Genomic DNA, 22,668 nt, shown 5'->3' on the forward strand with positions numbered 1-22,668 from the left:
AAATGAAATTATTCTAAAGAAATGTGTAACATCACACATGATGCTAAAAAATATTTAAACAAATTAAACATAGTTTAGTTTTAGCTAAATAAATAAATATAAATATGAAAACACCTTACATTTTCAGAGAGTTGAAGAAGTAGTTCTTGATGATAAAAAGTAAATGGTTTAAGTTGTATTATACACAAAACATCCCCAGATCCTCCTAGGAATAAACTCTAGTGTGAACGAGAGATGGGAGGGTGGAGTCAGACAGTTGATCTTCTGTCACAGCATGTGTTAAGACCGCTAACTCCTTTCCTGTGTGAATGTTTCTGTATTCAATTTATTTCAAAGCACAATCTTAAATGCGATCTTTTAAAATGACAAGGTTGATTAAATCCATTCTTTAAAGTTTTAATTAAATTCAAAAAATCTTCCTAGAAGTCTACTGAATCGGGATAATATCTGATGCTGTACGGTGGAAATGATTTTGCATGAATTCAACCTAAAGTATTATTTATAAGTATTCCATGTTCCCTTTCAGTCGGTCACGTTCGACGTACGTCAGTAGTGACCGACGAATTGGGATATCGCTAGAGAGCCCTATCAGCTTCGAGTGAACTAAAACAAGCCAATGGAATTGGCGTGCGATATTTGCATAATGCGCACCGCCTCCGACAGGTGTATATAAATAGGAAGCAGATGCAATCGCACTCTGTCTTTCGTTTCGGAGCCAACAGTTGGTGTCCAGCTTCAGACTTCACAAGAGTGAAACTAAACAGCCTTGGAGATTCAGCGTCTGTTTGTGTTGGCGTTAAGGCACAACAGCGAGGTCGCGAGCTTCCCGGGGAGCCTGAGCTTAAGCTCTCAACTGCTGTTTTAACAGCAACTGAATTCCCATATAAAACGCAGTTGTCTGTTGCGATTTGGGCTGGTTCTCCCGGTGTGTTCGGGGAGTGGTGTACCTGAACACATCGCGTCACTCCCTGTGTGCTTCAGCACGAGAGAGCTGACTCTTCCCCTTCTAAAAGAGCTTCACAGACAGACACTGCGTCTTTTTCAAGACGTCATTCTGTCTGTGCGTTTCTGGAGGCGGTCGTTTCCTATCCTCACTGACGGCCACAATCACTTTCTCTCATGTCTGCTTAGCGTGCTGAGACTGTGTTTGTGGGTGGTTCATATTCTCTTATGAGAATATGCCCACGTCGGCGCGTTGTTTGTCTCGCCTTTCTCGTAAGGGCTTGAGCGTTCAGCGCGCCGTGTGCCGCCGAGCTGCCGGCTGACAGCGCGTGTTGCCATGGCAACCCTGCGCGTCGTCTGGCGCTCTAGATGCACGGTCGAGACTCGAGCGCCTTTAATGAGGTGGAGTCCCCTCACTTATTCCCCGATCTAGTTTATTTTTCTGAATAAGAAAAATACTACTTTGGTTAATAAGCCTGGGTGACCAGAGGATCACAGTGGGGCTATACCCGCCGAGCCATTCTCCGTGGGCCCCCCACTCCTCTAGTGCATCGCAAACATGTTGTGACTATGTCCGTGGGTGGTTCATGTTTAATAAAACATGGCCACGTCGGCGCCCAGTGCGCCGTGTGTCGTCCAGTTGGACGGCCACGTTCACTGTCCAACATGGCTGGTTGCTTCTGCTTGGATTGCTGGTCCTTCTCATGGGGGACCTAGCGTCTTAGTCGGAGCTCCAGCAGAGGATCAGATGTCGACTGCTACATTGGAGAGAGTATTGTTGGGCTCTGAAAATGAAGATGATGCTGAGCGTCCCACAGTCGTGATGTACTCATGCTGAATCAGATTCAGACTTGACAACCATGCTTTCCTGGGCCCCTGGGGGCGTTGTGTGACGCGCACTCGCCTTGCCCCGCCCCCTGTGCCCGGACGTGCACGGAAAAACTTGGCAGTTTTGTAGCCTCTTTGGTGTTAAATATGGAACGCCAAGGGGGCCATAATCTGCATTACAAGTTTTTTCTCTCTCACTACCCTTTAGGGCGGGGTCGCAGTGCTACGGGCACACCACCTCTGCCCTGCATGGGTCTTGGCCCCCGGCAAGCCGTGGTAGGCCAAAGCACTCATTGCATGTGGGTAGTTCTGAGTCAGGGTTGAGCTACGCATGATGCAGGTCATAGCGCAGGCCTCTGGCCAGACAATGTCCACCATGGTGGTCCGGAAACACCCCTGGCTAGTCTTGATGGGATGTGTCATCGTCAAGTACACTTTCTCGATGTGCTCATCTCACAAGCTGGCCTAAAACCCAGCCCGCTCTCCCCGCAGCCAACCCAGTTGGTTAGCAGGAGGTGGTCCTGGGGATATGGTGACCTGCAGCTGAAGTAAACAGTTCTTTCCCCGGAGGAGGGCCGGGTGGAGATTTCTGGTCTGTTCCGCCGCTGGCTCTCCGGTGTCCAGCGGTACCCACAAATAGAACTGTTATCTGATCCTCCAGGTCCCAAGAGGGTGTGGCTGGTAGTGTGCAAGGCCCCCCTTGCCACTCTCAGCCCTCTCTCACTTCACCAGCAGGTTCCAGTGTGGTGGTTCAGGCCGCACCCCATGTGCCGTCTCCCATTCACACTGCTACCTCGCAGAGTCTGACCACACTCCGGGCCGCTCTCATGCCGTCCGAGTCGGGTCCCCGTACTCTGCTTGCGGCTGTCAGCGTGCGAGGCCCTGCCTTGTCACGCGCAGCCCCCCCTCACATCGCCAGCAGGTGGCAGTGTGATGGTGCAGGCCGCGCCCCGTGCGCCGTCTCCCATACGCACTGCTGCCTCGCAGAGTCTGACCACACTCCGGGCCGCTCCCATGCCGTCCGAGTTGGGTCCCACTCTACCTTGCTGCCCCACCCCCGGTGCGTCTGTGGTGCCTTTGGTCCCGCTGGCTCGGAGTCTGGAGGCGTGGATCACGCTTCCCAGCCCGTCCCGCTGGCTCATTCGCACTATCAGACTCGGCTATGCGATTCAGTTCGCCCGGCGTCCCCCGGTCTTCAGGGGTGTCCACTTCACTCAGGTGTCGTTGGACAGTGCACCTGTTCTCCGGGCGGAGATTGCTGTCCTCCTGGCGAAGGATGCAATCGAGCCGGTCCCTCCAGCCGATATGAAGTCGGGGTTTTACAGCCCCTACTTCATTGTACCGAAAAAGGGCGGTGGGCTACGGCCGATCCTGGATCTGCGCGTCCTGAACCGGTATCTCCACAAGATGCCGTTCAAGATGCTCACGCAGAAGCGCATTTTCGAATGCGTCCGTCCCCGGGATTGGTTTGCAGCAATCGACCTGAAGGACGCGTACTTTCATGTCTCGATTCTGCCTCGACACAGACCCTTCCTACGGTTTGCGTTCGAGGGTCGGGCATATCAGTACAAAGTCCTGCCCTTCGGGCTGGCCCTGTCCCCCCGCATCTTTACGAAGGTTGCGGAGGCGGCCATTGTTCCCCTCAAGGAACAGGGCGTTCGTATCCTCAACTATCTCGACGACTGGCTGATCCTGGCCAGCTCGCGAGAGCAGTTGTGCGAACACAGGGATATGGTTTTAGCTCACCTCAGCCGGTTGGGTCTTCGGGTCAACTGGGACAAGAGCAAACTCGCCCCCGGGCAGAGGATCTCTTATCTCGGTCTCGAGCTAGACTCGGTCGCACGGACTGCGCGTCTCACCGAGGCGCGCGTCCAGTCGGTGTTGAACTGCCTGAGCTCGCTCAAGCGCAGGACAGCGGCTCCACTGAAAGATTTTCAGAGGCTCCTGGGGCATATGGCATCTGTAGCCGCGGTCACGCCGCTCGGATTGCTCCATATGAGACCGCTTCAACACTGGCTCCGCGGCCGGGTCCCGAGATGGGCGTGGCAGCGCGGCACGCTCCGTGTCCCCGTGACACCGAGCTGCCGCCGCACCCTTGTCCGGTGGTCGGACCCTTCGTTCCTGCGGGCCGGAGTACCCCTGGAACAAGTGTCCAGGCATGCTGTGGTCTCCACAGATGCCTCTGCCACAGGGTGGGGGCCACGTACAACGGGCATGCAGCGTCGGGTCTTTGGACGGGGCCTCAGCTGCATTGGCATATCAATTGCCTCGAGTTGCTAGCAGTACGTCTTGCTCTGGCCCGCTTCAAGGAGCTGTTGTCAGACAAGCATGTACTGGTCCGTTCGGACAGCACTGCGGCCGTGGCGTACATCAACCATCAAGGTGGTCTACGCTCCCGTCGCATGTCGCAACTCGCCCGCCATCTCTTGTTGTGGAGTCAGAAGCATCTGAGGTCCCTTCGGGCCACTCATGTCCCAGGTGTGCTCAACCGTGCGGCCGACGAGCTGTCACGGCAGCCTCCACTTGCGGGCGAGTGGCGGCTCCACCCCCAGGCGGTTCAGCTGATTTGGCAGCGTTTCGGCGAGGCCCAGGTAGTCCTGTTTGCCTCCCCGGAAACTGCCCACTGCCAGTGGTTCTATTCCCTGACCGGCGGCACGCTCGGCACGGATGCCCTGGCACACAGCTGGCCCCCGGGTCTACGCAAATATGCGTTTCCCCCAGTGAGCCTTCTCGCACAACTCCTGTGCAAGGTCAGGGAGGACGGGGAGCAGGTTCTGTTAGTGGCTCCGTACTGGCCCACTCGGACCTGGTTCTCAGACCTCATTCTCCTCGCGACAGCCCCTCCCTGACCGATTCCTCTGAGGAAGGACCTCCTGACTCAGAGACGGGGCACCCTGTGGCACCCGCGTCCCGATCTGTGGAACCTCCACGTGTGGTCCCTGGACGGGATGCGGAGGTTCTGAGTGATCTCCCGCAAGCGGTCGTAGACACCATCACTTCCGCTAGAGCTCCTTCCACTAGGAGTCTCTACGCGCTGAAGTGGAACCTGTTCGTCGAATGGTGCGCCTCTCGCCGAGAGGACCCCCGATCATGCTCGGTCAGATCTGTGCTTTCCTTCCTGCAAGATGGGTTGGAGCGAAGGCTGTCTCCCTCCACCCTGAAGGTGTATGTTGCCGCTATCGCTGCACATCACCACGCAGTTGAGGGTAAGTCCCTGGGGAAACACGATCTGATCGTCAGGTTCCTGAGGGGGGCGAGGAGACTGAATCCTCCTCGCCCTTCCTCCGTACCCTCTTGGGATCTGACCCTGGTTCTCACAGCTCTCCGGGGTCATCCCTTTGAGCCTTTGCGATCAGTCGACCTGAAGGTTATGTCCCTAAAAATTGTCCTTCTGATTGCATTGGCTTCCCTGAAGAGGGTAGGGGACCTGCATGCGTTTTCGGTCGACGAAGCGTGCCTAGAATTCGGGCCCGGTGATTCTCACGTCATCCTGAGACCCCGGCCTGGATACGTGCCCAAGGTTCCTACCACTCCCTTCAGAGATCAGGTAGTGAACTTGCAAGCGCTGCCCTCGGAGGAGGCAGACCCAGCCCTAGCTTTGCTCTGTCCCGTCCGCGCTCTGCGTGTGTACGTGGACAGAACGCGAAGCTTCAGGACCTCAGATCAGCTCTTTGTCTGTTACGGAGGCCAGCAGAAGGGAAAGGCTGTCTCCAAGCAGAGGATGGCCCACTGGATAGTGGATGCCATCGCCTTGGCGTATGAATCCCAGGGCGTGCCTTGCCCGCTCGGGTTGAGAGCCCACTCCACCAGAGGGGTGGCCTCTTCCTGGGCGCTGGCTCATGGCGCCTCGCTGACAGATATCTGTAGAGCTGCGGGCTGGGCGACACCTAACACGTTCGCTAGGTTTTATAGCCTACGTGTAGAGCCGGTATCTTCACGTGTACTCGCATCTACTAGTCGGTAGACGTGTTGTACCCGCTCTAAGTGTCGGCTTGCAATGCCATTCCCGCACCCTGGCCGGATACGTGCATACTTTTACTCCAGTCGTGTTCCCCGCTTGGCGAACCCTGTCGAGTTCCTCCGCCTCCCCCTTCGGCTCGGACATTGCGGAGTGTCTGATGCCAGGCCTACATCCGTCGCTGACGCTGTCTGTTGGCTGGGGCCCATATGTCGTGACCCCTCTACGTGAGCGGTCCCATATGTGTATTGTCCACGGGTCTAAACTCCCTACGGCGAGCCCGTGTCTTTCCCTTAGCAGAGCCAGCTCTGCTGTCACCTGTCAGATGAGTCTCCCCCTACCCAGGTGGAGCCATCCCAGGGACCCCATATGTGTACTGCCCCCCGGGCCAGTCCATATGTGTATTCTCCACGTAAACTCCTCCCCCATTGGGTAGGTAGTGGCCTCCGCAGCGTCCCCTACGGGTTCGCTTCCCCAGTGTAGTCTAGTATACTTAGTGGGTATGTCGGAACAGCAGTAGACTCTCTCGGCGTAAGCTCGCCCCCTTCACCGTCCCAATTGGTGCGACGGGTGGCTAGAGCTTGCACTGGGCACTGGAAGGGGTTTCGTAACTGTGGCGCTTTATTTGGGATCCCAATTCGTCGGTCACTACTGACGTACGTCGAACGTGACCGACTGAAAGGGAACGTCTCGGTTACGTATGTAACCCTCGTTCCCTGAAGGAGGGAACGGAGACGTACGTCCCGTCGCCACAGTTTCTGTACCCTCGCTGTTGTGCGGACACCAGTTGTCTCCTCAGTGAAAAACAGAGTGCGATTGCATCTGCTTCCTATTTATATACACCTGTCGGAGGCGGTGCGCATTATGCAAATATCGCACGCCAATTCCATTGGCTTGTTTTAGTTCACTCGAAGCTGATAGGGCTCTCTAGCGATATCCCAATTCGTCGGTCACTACTGACGTACGTCTCCGTTCCCTCCTTCAGGGAACGAGGGTTACATACGTAACCGAGACGTTTCAAAGTTTAAAGCAACAACTTGTACGTGGTCATCGTAGATCTCAATAATACAAAACAAAAAATAATAATTCAAGCAACATTTTTACCTATGAGACACACAATGTGCTAAGAAATCTGTATGTTTTTTTTTTTTTTAAATAAAACTGCAAATATTTCATTTGATTTAAAAAAAAAGCCTCACAACTCACACGTAACTCAGAACGAGGGCTCAACATTACTCTTGTTTAGTTTAAGTCGTATCTTTGAGAAAATCATACATTTTCAGGGAGAGAGATCAGATGTTCTTCTGTGCTGTTTCCATGAAAAAAAGTATCTTGAGTGAACATTTAATTTTACTCATTATTTCAAAGCATGATTTTACCTTAAACTTCAAATAAAAAAGTGGTCATATTTTGTCATATTATTTTGGTGTACCTGAACTCTGCATCTGACATTCTGTACTGTCTATGATCTAGAATGGCATTTGTCACTGTGGAAATAAACCCTTCACTGAAAATATACAAAAATATATATTATCTATTTAAAATAATATCTACACATGTACAATTTAAAAAAAAAATATCTGTGTGTCACACTGATGACACTAACAGGAAGGATGCCCTTTGACCCCCAATGATTTAAAGTGTCCCTAGAAACAACATTTCTTCAACTGAGTGAATCCACACATGCCAGGGTCCCCTGAGATTGTTTAATTCCCCTTAAAAACCAAAGATTAGGCCAAATCCCTACCAGGCATGTCCGTATCAGACCCTGTGGTAGAAAATGTCCTTGTTGTTAAAACCTAGTATATCTGTTAAATATGCTTCTTTGTGTCTTAAAAACTCTAAACTTTTAGTTGGCACATGTCTCATAGATCTATATGATTTTACTTATTTTTATAAAGTTTCAATTCCTAGTAAATATCAAACAAAAAATAATGTCGAAATATTTTTGTTGCAATGTTTTTAACAATTAGATATTACACAGTTCCTCGCACAATGAAACCGTTAAAGATAGCCAAAGGCTCATGACAATGGGTGAAAACACTACATATGTAATATAGTTTTACCAAAACTCAAATACTGTATTACATTTGTTTAAAGATAACCTTGCTTCAAAGTATGAATAAAAAGTTAAAAGCAAAAAAAAAAAAAAAAAAAAAAAAAAGTTAAAAGCAAACATATATTCATACTTGTTTGTTTTGACACAATGCCATTCATTGTTTTATAAAATGTGCTTTTATTATTTCTACATACTACTTTAATCAGCCTAATGAATATGAAGTTAATACTTGATGAAACAAGAATATCACGCTACCAAATACATTTGACAATGTTTTTAAAGATGCCCAAGAATGCTTTTTCACAAGATGTAATATAAGTGTAAGGTGTCTCCTGAATGTGTCTGTGAAGTTTCAGCTCAAAATACCCCATAGATTTTTTTTAATTAATTTTTTTAACTGACTATTTTGGGGCATCATTAACAATGCACTGATTTACACTCTGCGCCGCCCCTTTAAATCGCGTGCTCCCTGCCACACGAGCTGTCGACTATATTACAGTGCATTTACAAAGTTCACACAGCTAATATAACCCTCAAATGGATCTTTACAAGATGTTCGTCATGCATGCTGTATGCATGCTTCGAATTATGTGAGTATTGTATTTATTTGGATGTTTACATTTGATTCTGTATGAGTTTGAGGCTGTGCTCCGTGGCTAACGGCTAATGCTACACTGTTGGAGAGATTTATAAAGAATGAAGTTGTGTTTATGAATTATACAGACTGCAAGTGTTTAAAAATGAAAATAGCAACGGCTCTTGTCTCCGTGAATACAGTAAGAAACGATGGTAACTTTAACCACATTTAACAGTACATTAGCAACATGCTAACGAAACATTTAGAAAGACAATTCACAAATATCACTAAAAATATCATGATATCATGGATCATGTCAGTTATTATTGCTCCATCTGCCATTTTTCTCTGTTGTTCTTGCTTGCTTACCTAGTCTGATGATTCAGCTGTGCACAGATCCAGACGTTAATACTGGCTGCCCTTGTGTAATGCCTTGAACATGGGCTGGCATATGCAAATATTGGGGGTGTACATATTAATGATCCCGACTGTTACGTAACAGTCGGTGTTATGTTGAGATTCGCCTGTTCTTCGGAGGTCTTTTAAACAAATGAGATTTATATAAGAAGGAGGAAACAATGGTGTTTGAGACTCACTGTATGTCATTTCCATGTACTGAACTCTTGTTATTCAACTATGCCAAAATAAATTCAATTTTTAATTCAAGGGCACCTTTAAGATTTTTGTGATTGTTTGTTTTTAAATACGATTAAACCAGATGTTCAAACCTGTTCTTTTGACACACTATTAGACAAAAATCATTTTCCCGTGGTGTTGAAATAGGACTTATTTCAAAGTTTCAGACATGCTACAATCATGCGACACAAGGATCTGGCTGAAGATTCATAATAAACAAAGAAAAGAATAGGTCATTTTCACTTGTCAACATGTTTTATACACACTTGCAACATGTATTATACGATATTTGTACGTTAGTGCCCATTATTCACACCAATTTGAAAGGTTTCAGTAAAGCTTTGAAAGCTGAAAGCTATGATTTCATTCAGTTTGAGGAGGGTAATCAAAGTCACACACTGTAGTAAAGCTATAGATATATCTCAAACATGATCTTTGAACAAATTATGTGAGCACAATAAATTCTCACATCTAAATTCAAGAGGCCTAGTAACTAAGAAAGCAGTGACCTCATGTAAGAAAAGTGTCATACACTGTGCACTGTGTTTTAATATCTGCAATGACAAAATAGGATCCTTGTCACCTAACTCCAATTCATTTCTCTCTTGTTTAGCTTTGCGCAGGGTGGCCAAATTAGGCAGATGGCTCGGCTCAGGATCTCCAAAATCCATCAGCTTTGTTGCCTCTGATGCCCTCCATACATGGGGTTCCATTCTACCCTCACACAGCTCTTTGGCTATCTGCAAACGCAAGTTACCGGACATCGGACGCTTGGAACAGCCAGTGTGCAGGGAGTCATCAGTGTTCCTAAGTAGACACTTGAGCACCATTGGACTGTTAATTTCAGGCTCTTGTTCACATTTTATGTGAATGTGGCCACGACACTCTTTACATTGGCCCTTGACATCAATGTATATCTCTGTGACTGATGGATAGACCTTGGCTCTTTTAAAGGCAAATGTGCAGGGGCATTTTACTTCTTGCCAAATCTGATGATTTATCACATGTGTCCAGATGCCAGGCTTCAAAATTGTGTATACCCTCTTTTTTGTTTTAGAGACCTTGTCTTTGTATTTAACCGTTTCAGGCATGAATTCAATCCATTTCTGAAATGGAACTTCAAGATTAAAAGTCCAGCAATCTTTTGATTTGGAGGAAAGGGACCCTGGCTCAAAATCAGTGTCATCACTACTACCACTTGTTTCATGATCACTTTCATGAATATACCCTAAAGCATTCCAGATGTTGTGTCTGTTTAAATTAACAAAAGTGTATAGAGCCTTTGCAGTGATCTTGTCTTCTAGCTGTTTACTAAGCTCTGTCCAGATGCTCTGATTTGGAGTAGCTATGTTGCCATTTTGGACTATAGCCTCTTTAGAAGAGCACAGGACTGTGAAAATGGAATCCTTGTCGACTGCTGGTTTCTTTGGCATCTGGCATAAGCAAAATATAATTACCCACTTAAATAATCCTGATTAAAAAATATCATGCTATTTATGGACAATACCAGGAACACTTGTGGCATCAAGGGGTCAGAAAAAAACAAAAGATGGAGCAGAAAGATCAAAATATAGATTTTTTTTCAGCACCATCTTTTGTTTATTCTGACCCTTTGACCTGGTATTGTCCATAAATAACTTTTGATCCGTTGATCGTGTGAAGTTGCACCAGATTAACTATATAATACTTTAAAAGATATCATGTATAGTAGAAATGTGTTTTCATTATTACTGTATTGGTCCTAATATAAGGACAAAATAATATAGTAATAAAATATGAGGTTAATATATCTTATATCAGGACAATATGGTAATGTTGATGCACAATGTTTAAAAAAAAAACTAACATGGGTCACATGTGCATCTGTAATTAGAATTTCATAGTTACATTAGTATTGAGCAATGAGTTTTCTGTTTAATAAACATTGCAGTCTTGCAATCTGGTCTCTTGAATTTTGTACCATTATTCTTTAAGTTAACTAATAGTACTGTAATTGACAGTGGTAAAACATTGTACTTACATTGGCCAGAAATTTGATCTACTGTAATAACTTTTGTAGTTTGATTTTATATAGACTTTTTCTCTACTAAATCTTCGTTACTTCCCACAAAAGCACTTTGAACAAGAGTGTCACTAGCGCCTAGTGGTGGTAGTGAAGTATAACAAATGGTATTTAAAAGATCAGTCAGGAGAGACGAGTGAATGAAGTAAAGATAATTGTTTATTGACAACAGTCTGACAACAGATGAATACTGAGCTGCTGCTGTATAATGTCTGAACAGCAAAATCTTTTTATTAAACACCACAGCGGAAAAACATTGACAATGAGTTGTTGTTATTAAAACATCTTTACTAGCATCCAACATTTTGGTAAAAGACTGAATAAATGACAAACCCGAAATAAAACGTCAGTAGTATTTTACTATTATTCTGTCAGTATTGTATTGCGCCTATAATTCAGTCTAAAAAAAACGCTAGTGACGTCATCGTCTAGAATTCAACTTCTAATATTTTAAAAACGGAAGCAGCACAAACGAAACTCTTACCGGCACAAACCAGCACAAATGAAGCACAAACAAACGAACCTATTTTGAGTGAATTTAGAGTGTGTGGGGGGCTGGTGACGTCATCGCCTATAATTCACTGCCTAATATTTTAAAAACGAAAAAAATAAAATAAAAAAATAAATAAAAACGGAAGCAGCACAAACGAAATTTTTTACGGCACAAACCAGCACAAACGAAGCACAAATGATTGAGACTATTTTGGCTGAATTTGGAGCATGTTGGGGGGCTGGTGATGTCATCGCCTATAATTCACTGCCTAATATTTTAAAAACGGAAGCAGCACAAATGAAACTTTTACCGGCACAAACCAGCACAAAAGAAGCACAAACGATTGAGACTATTTGGGGTGAATTTGGAGCATGCTGGGGGGCTGAGTGACCTCAGAATGACCTATAAATATTCTTTTAATATCTGAAAAACGGAAGCAGCACAAACAAAATTTTTTACAGCACAAACCAGCACAAACAGAGCACAAACGATAGAGACTATTTTGCTGACGTTTTGCGTTGGGTGGGGGGCCAACTTCACGCAGGTGACAATCGGGACAAAAGTACAAAGTGGCAGACGGTATCAAAAGCGGAACTCAGGTCCTAAAGGACCAGAATGCTGAGAACACCAGAATCAGAGGCGAGGCGGAGGTCATTCACCACTTTGAGAAGAGCAGTCTCTGTACTGTGGAGGGGGCGAAAACCAGACTGAAAGGGTTCCTGCAGATTATTTTTGTCCAAGTGAGTCTGCAGTTGTGTAGCAACCACTTTTTCTAGGACTTTAGACAAAAAAGGAAGATTGGAAATTGGTCTAAAGTTACTCAGTACTGTGTCATCAAGGCCAGGTTTTTTAAGTATAGGGGTGTTCATGGCTATTTTCAGTCCAGGTGGTACATAACCGGTCATAAGGGAACTATTTATTGTAGTGAACAACAGATGTGATGGCACCAGAGCTTCACAACAGACATTCTTTTGTCCCACTTTGATTAATCAAAAGAATGTGAAAGGACCCTCAACGACAAGTAAACGACTATTGTAATCAGGACTGCCAAAGGTGGAAGACAGGAAAGATGACATCAACGGCCCATTGATTATAGGCTAATCTCATCATGAGTTGCCTTTGTTCAACCGCAGGCTTCCATGCCTGAGTTCAAGGTGTGAATGACCATGGACTCCTAGGGCTGCCAAACTGGTTCTGGTTAGAGCACAGCAAGAACAAAGAAATGCTCAGAAAGGAAGACATTTTCTAAACATATTGGCTTGAAATCACCAAAAATGGACAGGAATACTGTAAGGAACATGTCCTATGTGTCCTTGTACTCATCCAGGAAACTGTGCACACACAGTAGAAACCACAACTGGAATAAAAGCCAATGCAACTACACCCACTGCGACAGAAGTGTGGTACCTCAACCAATTCACATCAAGTTTGGACTCTACAGAACACTGCCACAAGGACTTTGAGAAAGGTTTAAAAAAGAAATACAGCATTTCCAAGGTCCTAAAGACATTGTCTTATTTAACTGTGTATTTTGGAACAATACAACAAGTTTCACAGGATGAAAGGTGGGCGTGTTAAGGGACGGACACCTGGAATGCTGTGACCCAATCACATCACCACAGCAGGAAAGGTGGGATTAGTAATCCCCTCCCCAATGAGAAGGAATAAAAGTTTTCCCAAGTGAACAGACCCTTGTTCTGAGTTTCTGACCTGACGAGGGAAGAACAACAGCACGACCAAGGTGAGACTCTTGCGAGTAAACCTTTCACCACACGGATCAAGCAGCCAAATTGCTTCTGCAGAGGACTTTGACTCCTGCATAACCCAAGTACCTCCAACCTACAGAAGATCCTACTGACTGACCACCATCTACAGTTCTCTGGATTACACAAAGACCTCCAGCACTCAGTGCAGCTCTACAGCTGTTGGAAAGCAATCCAGTCTCCCACTGCACATGGAAGGATACCAGTGGACAACGTTTCCCATTCCCGGACTGATCACCTGACCAAGTGAAACGTAAATATAAGCTAACCAAACCTTTTCCAAAAGCCTTGGCATTAGGTTGTTGCTAAATGAGATTGCTATTTGTGTAGAGACTGTTTATCTAGGGTCAGCGTACACAGATAGATACATTAGACACGGTATCTGTATTCAGAGTAAATGCTTATTTACTTATTTTCAATACCAGCATCCAGAAAGACCACAATTGACTCCCTCGTAGACTGCTAATTACCCATTCATTGCTTTGTCCAATCCGTTGCTCATCTACTTGGCATTCAGTTTTGTTAACATCCATTTGTGTTGTAGTTTGTAGTTTCTGTTTGATTATTGATTAAATTTTTCTTAGTAGTTTAGTCATTTTTCCGTAGTAGTTTAGTAATTTTCCTTCGTAGTATTTAGTGAGTGTGATATTTTACTCTTGTATATCTTTTTGTTAATAAATTCATTTTATTGCAAACTGTGTCATTCTTGTGTTGATAATCAGAGGCTCTACAAGCTCGCCCGAATCTCACTAAATCCTTCAGATTGGTCAAATGATAAACTTCCTCCAATTTATAAAATATTAATTCAGTTAACAATCTTTCATGATTGTTCTTTATTGTCAAGGTGAGAATCCTGACTGGTGCCCCGAAATATTGGAAGGAATCATCTGACTCAATATTAATATTAATACAAATATTAATATTAATATTTAAGACCAAAAATTACTACATTTGTGGTACCCTCATGTGAGGCTAATCCAAAAATCACTACATTTATTTGGTGCCCTGTGTGAGGCGAGCTTAGATTGAAATGAGCCTCTTGTTTTGTCAATACAACTGAAAACACAGAAAGATAAGAAGAGTAAAGCTTTAAAAGAAACCAAGTTTCAGTTCAGCTTACCAGCTCCGACACCAGAATCTATTATCAGTTTGTGGTTCCCTCCAGACCTGATTGATAGTTTTCTCCACTCACATTTACAGTACTGTTTACGGATAGGATTTGTTTGGCAAGTACAGAGTTTGGCTAGTCTGTGGATCATTGTGTGTTGGCAAAGATCTGGTAATTTTTCCTGTATCAGGAACAGGTAGCATTGGCAGACTTTAACTCTTGAGTAGTGGCCATTTAATTGCTATTAAGTATAGAATAGGGCATATGTACCTAGTAAGCCTATAATATTGCTTTATTGTTTCTTTGTGAAACTTGTCGGAAGAGGTCAAAACCCACCGACTACCTAAAAGCTAGCAATAACAAAAAAATTTCCTTTGTCAGGAAAACATAGCCTTGGCAAACACTGTAACTTGTGAGCATTTGCCATATTGTTGCTAAGCATAGCATAGGGCGTATGTACCTAATAAGTCTATAATATTGCATTGTTGTTTCTTTGTGAAACCTGTCGGAAGAGGTCAACACCCACCGACGATTCAAAGCTAGCATCGTATCCTTTGCTTCTTTGTGTGACCTGTTGTAACAGGGGTTATCTATACTTTTAAAGGCAGCTGAGTGTAACATAGCATAACCAAATGGCTGAATTAACCATGCCTGAACAGCTGGTAGTAGACCTTACCAGTGGCGTTAATCCAGGGTACGTAGAAACACTTCATGGTCTAGACTATGATGAAATTAGCCAGAAAACAGAAGAGCTAGTATCTGAAACAGCAACCAAAGCCCCAAAGGGTGACAAGCTGGTTAAACTGCTCTCTAGTTTAGCGTTAAACTGGGCTGCCCAGCTAGCGCAAGCTGTTGATAAAGTAAACATTGCCAGGGATCATATAAAAGATAGAGATTTGAGGATAGAGGACCTTAAGAGGGAGATTGCTGAGCTGCGTAAAGAAAATGACCGGCTAAGGGCTGAAGCTGATAGTCTGTCAGCAGAAAAAGAGGACTTGCAATGTATTGTCCATGATCAGGAAGCTGAAGCTAGAAAGCTAAATGATAAGTACCTAGAAGCTAAAAAAGAGCTCAGGGAACTTAAGGAAGGACACTCACGTCCCCCTTCTGTAGTAGACCACCAAGATGTGGATACTGCCACTCTGCAAACAGAGCTGGCACAAACTCGGCAAGAATTATCGGCTAAGGCAGATGAGTTAAATGCTGTGAAAACAAGCAAAACTGAAGTAAAGGCAGAATTAAGAGCTGCAGTGTCTGAAATTTCTAGTTTGAGATCTGACCTAGAAGTGGAGAGAAGGCTTTATGCTGATACTCGTGAACAAGCGGAAATGTTTAAGCGACAGCTACATGATTCCAAATGTGTCCAAGCCCAGCTTAGGGAAGAGTTAGGCAGAGAAATTGACAAGTTGAGAGACTTTCAACACAGTCACAACAGAGCTACTGTTAGGTCCCTGGACTGGCCAAGCAAACCTGACGTTGCTGAGCGAAGATTTGAGGAAATAGGGAGAAGGTTGAAAGAATTGGATATAGAGGGAGATACCCGTTATGAGCTGCCCGAACCACAAAGTGTGCATTTCAGCCCTTTTGGTTCAATGGCCAGGGACCCCCTGTATGATAATCTAGCACGGGGACGGCGCTACCAGCAGAGTAGCGAACCCGTAATTACTGGCCGCCAAGCCACAGATGCTAGCCCTTATCATTTCCATGAAGCAGCGTTTGACTCTCCGACCTGGGGAAGACCTGCTCACCTGTCTTATGAACCTCCAAGCTCATTGTTAGCTAGAGATAGCCGACTGCGTCAACTTAGGGAATTGGCACGAGACATTGAAGTGTTTAACCCTGACTCCCCTGGTAGCAACATAGAGTTATATCTTAAACATGTTAACTATGCTCTGTCCTACATCCCAGAAGCCACTATGGCAGATAAGCTTCTCCTCCTGAGAAAGACAACCTCACGGTCTGTCCATGGCTTTATGGAACGTCAGAATCCTGCTGTTGCTGAAAACTATTATGAAATGTGTAGGGCTCTGAGAGCTGAATACACAATGTATCAGAATCCATCTGGCTCTCGTCTTTCTGCTTTGCAGATCAGACAAAACCGCTATGAAACACCAAGAGAATATTATGAGCGTTTACGTAGAGTATACATTTTGGTGGCACTGACTCCCCTAGGGCGGAGGAAGATGTAATGTTTAAAAGCCTGTTTATAAGTAATCTGCATCCAGCCATCAAGAAACCCCTTTCACTTCTTGTTGATGTTGATCGCATGTCTGCAGCAGAGTTAAGACAGCTTGCCATGAGAGCCTGGGAGAATGAGAAGGTGAGCACAGACAAAAGTGACAGAGAACCAGGTACCCACGTGTCAAAGGCCTTAAGCCCTCACGTGACAGAGAATTCAAAAGCAGTAGACATGTACTGCATGGAGAAAGGCTCAGGAGACCTGGGGATAATCCCAAATGGTTTAGCCAGCAAAGCAAGGCAAGTGAAAGTGAAAAAGCAGAAAGGGATCAGGTGAACTTAGCAGAAATACATTGTATGCTAGTTGAGGTTCTGAAGGATCGAGAGTCCAGAGAGAAATCCTCCAAGAAAGATAGGGACCCGCCAACAAAAGCATGACTAGACCAGGATTCCTCTCCACCTCCATCCAGTGTGTACCTCATTGGATGGGGGGGAAGAGCCGGAAGGTAGGGGGGAAACCTTTCAGCAGGCTGTTAAACCTCAGTCAGCAGAAGCACCCAAAGAAAACTGGCCTCCCACACAGGTGCTGGTGAAAAGAGATGCATTCTTATGTACTCTGGAACCGTGCAATGCAGAGGTGTATTGTCCACAGGTGGTAGGTGACATCTAGGTTAACGACATGGATGTCAAGGATACTGTTGTTGTTTTTCTGTCAGAGAAGTCAGCCATTAGCAAACAGTTGTACCAACTAATGCTCGAGCCACCTGGCATGACTCCTCTGATAGAAAAGAAACAGAAATTGTGGTTTACCAGTGGCCTTCTGGCATTCCCATTTAAGAGTGTTGGAATCTGCTCTGTCTCTCTCAAAATAGGTCGTAAGCAATTCACCCATTGCATGCTTGAGGTACCTGACCCGAAGCCCTCAGTATGCATCGGCTCTGATGTATTAGTAAGGTTAGGAGCCCAGTTAGACACTGTCCTGTCAACCAGATGTTGTTGTCCTGTGCAGACATTGGGCCAAATGTGCTGTCCGGTGATGCTAGTCAGATGATGTCTAATCAAACCATTCCCCATGCTTGTCAGGTGATGAATGACTTTGATGTAGTGTTACCCGCATGGACAGCAGGTGTCCCAGTCAAATTGGTCTTCAGAAAGGGCCAAGATCTGCAAAATGCTAAACTCACAATTTTCCAGCTCACTGTCCAATCCCGTGATATAGGTCTCTCAGTTAGTGGCAACACCCAACTTGAGATTAATAACTGTGCATCATACCTGTTTGTTCATAATCTCACAAGATATGATATTCCCATTCCCACTTACCCTCCTTTAGGGTACTTGATCAACAGATGACTTTGAATTAACAGTTCCGGTCATAGGAGAGCTCCCAGATCTGCCAAGAGAAGGGGACATCTGTGAACAGGTGTATGTTACACGTCCAATTAAGATGATTGCCATCATACCACATCCATCTTGGGATGAGGGGGGCAGTGTGTAGACTTTAGGAGTGAGAGTGAAATTATGGTGTATATTGTGGAGGCTCAAGAGCCACACACTTCACCAAATTGTGAACTATGCTGATGTACAAATGGTCCACGCATTGATGCTAGAATTTTTGCTCTCTAGAGAAGTAAGTCCTGCTTTGGACAGCTTGGTAGAGAACAGGATCCCTCCGTACTTAGTACCTGTGGAACTGGTGGAGAGAATCTTGAGACAGGCTACAATGGGAACCACCCAAATGCAACAAGTACACTTGGCCTGTGATTTGGGGTAGTGCCATGCCAGTCCATGTAGACCCAGAAGCTGGTGAAATTGGTTTCCGTTTAAACCTTCTAATTTTTGATGTTAGGAACATACAACATGTAGGCCACTCCCCTAATTATTTCCATCACTACACACAACATAGACTAATCGGCAGCATGCCCTTCCTAACGCTGCTATGCAGTCCTTTAGAATTCCCCACTGTGTAGATTAGCTCCTCTTTTGATTCTTTATTTTAGAGTCGTCTTTAGATTTCAGTTTCTCTTACCTGATATAATTCTTGTCAGTCCTACCATAGGTGGATTAGAGCTACCTTTATAGTTATCAAGTCCTATAGTAGCTATTACAAAGTTTTACTGAAATGCCAGTGGTCAAAGGATTAGGTGTGGTATGTTGTTTCGCTAATTGTTCTACTTAAATAAATGTAGTGATTTTTGGATTAGCCTCACATGAGGGTAGCGCGAATATTCCCGCCGAAATGGGCGGGGTTTAGGGCTATATAAGCGGGCGTTTCGCCATAGGATATCAGTTCTCTCTCCTTCAGCGACGACTTCACATCACTCCTCGCTGATCTCCGGCTGAAGCCTTCGCTGCCTTGAAGAAGCTCGCATGGAAAGAAGCTCTCGCCGCCGTCGAGGAGGCTCCCGCAGCGGACTGCTGAGCTCGCCGAGGAAGAAGCGCCGGCGCCCTCGTCGACTGCCGTCTCGAGCCGCCCGCTTCCCGCTTCCGGCCGCCTGCCAGCCCGTCTCCTGCCGACATCCGGCGCGCCTAAAAGAGCGATTTTCCCGCGGTTTATTGTTCCATCGGTCAGGAACAGAGCCTATTTCCCTCTGAAGTTTTTCCAGAGGATGCTAGGGCTGATGGCTTCCGCCTCCCCGGTTCTGCAGCTCGGCCTTCTTCGGATGCAGCCTCTGCAGTACTGGTTGAAGTTCCGGGTACCTCCTCACGCCTGGCAGCACGGCCGCCTGCGTCTCAGGGTAAATCAGGCCTGTTTGGCAGCTCTGAAACCCTGGATGAACCCTGTATGGTTCAGCCAAGGGGTACCCCTACAGGCGGTGTCCAGAAGGACGGTGCTCTCAACGGATGCGTCCAACACAGGTTGGGGCGCTCTTTGGGAGGGCAGACCGGCCTTCGGCTCGTGGTCTCACGAGGAATGCCATCTGCACATCAACTGCCTCGAGATGTTGGCAGTGATTCGAGCCCTTCATGCGTTCCAGGCACACCTGACGGGGCGCCACGTCTTAGTCCAGTCGGACAGCATGACAGTGGTGTCATACATAAATCACCAGGGCGGTCTTTCGTCCAGCCGCTTATGCGCTCTGGCGAAGCGTCTTCTGGAATGGGTTTCACCGAGGTTTCAGTCGCTCAGGGCGACTCACATACCCGGGAGAACAAACTTGGGAGCAGACATGGTATCTCGGAGCAATGTCCCCTCAGACGAGTGGATGCTCCACCCCCAGACGGTTCTCATAATCTGGGAGTTCTTCGGAAAGGCAGAGGTAGACCTCTTCGCTTCAGAAGGCAACTCTCACTGCCCAATTTATTTCTCGAAGGAGGAAGATGCGCTGGCCCATGTCTGGCCCAGCACCCTCCTTCACGCTTTTCCCCCAATCGCTCTGATCCCATAGGTCATCAGACGAATCAGGGAAGACAAGGACAGAGTCCTCCTGGTGGCCCCGCTCTGGAGGAGCCAAGTTTGGTCCTCAGAGCTGTTCAGGCTTTCCACAAAAGCTCCGTGGCCGATCCCCCTGAGACGGGACCTCCTCTCTCAGGCGAACAGGACGATTTGGCATCCCCAGCCAGAACTCTGGGCTCTGCACTTCTGGTCCCTCGATGGGAGCCTGCTAACCTCCCCGGGGACGTGCTAAATACCATCTCTCAGGCGAGAGCTCCGTCCACGAGACGCCTCTACGCCCAGAAATGGTCGGTCTTTGTTGACTGGTGTTCTACACGCAACATAGACCCAGTGGAGTGTGACGTATCTCCGATACTGTCTTTTCTCCAGGAGCGTTTGAATCTGGGTCGCACCCCTTCAACGCTCAAAGTTTACGTAGCAGCCATTGCAGCGTTTCACGCTCCTATTGCTGGCCAGTCGGTGGGACGAAACAACCTCGTGGTGCGTTTCTTGAGAGGTTCTAGGCGATTAAATCCTCCTCGTCCTCTCACTGTTCCCACCTGGGACCTCTCTTTGGTCCTCAGAGCTCTTAAAGGGCCTCCCTTTGAGCCACTGCGTTCAGCTGACCTCAGGCCCCTGACGCTCAAAACCGCTCTGCTACTTGCACTAGCATCGGTTAAGCGAGTTGGTGACTTGCAGGCCCTCTCCGTGAGCCCTGCATGCCTTGAGTTCGGGCCCAACGACTCCAAAGTCGTTTTGAAACCTAGGCATGGCTACGTCCCTAAGGTGCTCTCGACTCCATTCAGAGCACAGGTTATTTCCCTCTCAGCGCTTCCTCCCTCGTCGGACGAGCGAGAGCTGGAACTACTCTGCCCTGTCAGGGCATTAAGGACCTACGTTGATCGATCACAGCCTTTTCGGCAATCTGATCAGCTCTTTATCTGCTTTGGTGGCCGCACCAAGGGGTCTTCGGTCTCAAAGCAACGTCTTTCGCATTGGATAGTCGACGCTATTGCTCTTTGTTACTCCTCTATGGGCCTCGACTGCCCCATAGGAGTTAGAGCTCACTCTACTAGAGGAATGGCTTCCTCTTGGGCCTGGTGTAGTGGAGTTTCGATTAAAGACATCTGTGAGGCGGCCGGCTGGTCCTCGCCGTCCACTTTTGTCAGATTTTATCATTTGGACGGCGCGGTTGAATTCGTTCCCCATACGCAGTACGAGTGAAGTATCGAAAGGGAACGTAACCTCGGTTCTCTGAGATACGGAATGAGTACTGCGTTACATGCCGTGCCACGAGGCTGCGGCTTCAGTGTCGTCGCTTCAGTCGAATGACCTGATATCCTATGGCGAAATGCCTGCTTATATAGCCCTAAACCCCGCCCATTTCGGCGGGAATATTCGCGCGCTCTCTCGCCATAGGTCACGCAGCTATGCCGCGCCGTCATTGGTTCAACAACTTGTCTATGAGTGAACCAATGACAGAGAGGATTATAGGGTACCATATGTCAGAATGATTGATTTATGGCCCCTCATAAAAATATACCCCCCCCCACCCTCCCTCCGGACTGGACACCTGTTTGGACACCTGTTTTTGTCCTCCCCCACTACCCCACTACCCCTCCCTACTACCCCCACTAAGGAATTTATGACTGTGTTTTGGACTTTGTGTGTTTTTGAAGTGAAAATGTTTGAAAACGATGCTTAAACTTTAAAATGTAAAACAGTGTATCGGGGTGACAGGTATGGGTTTTTAAGGGATGTTTTTATTAAAGAAAGTTATTTCACATATTTAAATGTTTTTAAAAAGACATTAATGAATTGTACAATTAAAACACAAAGACAATTTAAAATGTTGTTAGATTTTCTGAAACAAAAGTATCAAACAAGCGCATTAACATTAAGTATATTAAACAATAGTTGTTAAAAGACAAATGGGGTTTTAAAAAGCAAAAGCATTTCTAACATTTACTTTTAAAGTTTTTTAACAATAAATAATTCTTACGCCACTCCGTGAAACACGTCCTTTCTCTTCGTTGTCAAATTCAGACTAAAGTCAGAATGGTGCGTGAAAACACTCCCGAGTCTCCGCCCCTAACACGCCTCCAAACATCGACGTCATCCTCCCCTAACAGGCCCACCTCAACACCGAAAGATAGAATGTGTATATTTAAAAAGCCCAGTTAAATAATTAAACACAAGATTTTAACAAAAAGTATCAAACAAACAATCACATTAGCATTAAGTATATTAAACGGACACCTGTTTTGGCCACCTGTTTTTGTCCTCCCCCACTACCCGACTACCCCTCCCTACTACCCCCACTAAGGAATTTATGACTGTGTTTTGGACTTGTGTGTTTTTGAAGTGAAAATGTTTGAAAACGATCAAAAAGTATTCAAAAATGGTGCTTAAACTTTAAAATGTAAAACAGTGTATCGGGGTGACAGAAATGTGCTTTTAAGGGATGTTTTTATTAAAGAAAGTTTTTTTCACATATTTGAATGTTTTTAAAAAGACATTAAGGAATTGTACAAACACAAAGACAATTTAAAATGTTGTTAGATTTTCTGAAACAAAAGTATCAAACAAGTGCATTAACATTAAGTGTATTAAACAATAGTTGTTAAAAGACAAATGGGGTTTTCAAGCAAAACATTTCTAACATTGCAATATACTGTTAACATTTTAGCA

This window comes from Megalobrama amblycephala, linkage group LG15 (assembly GCF_018812025.1).
Source record: "Megalobrama amblycephala isolate DHTTF-2021 linkage group LG15, ASM1881202v1, whole genome shotgun sequence".
NCBI lineage: Eukaryota > Metazoa > Chordata > Actinopteri > Cypriniformes > Xenocyprididae > Megalobrama > Megalobrama amblycephala.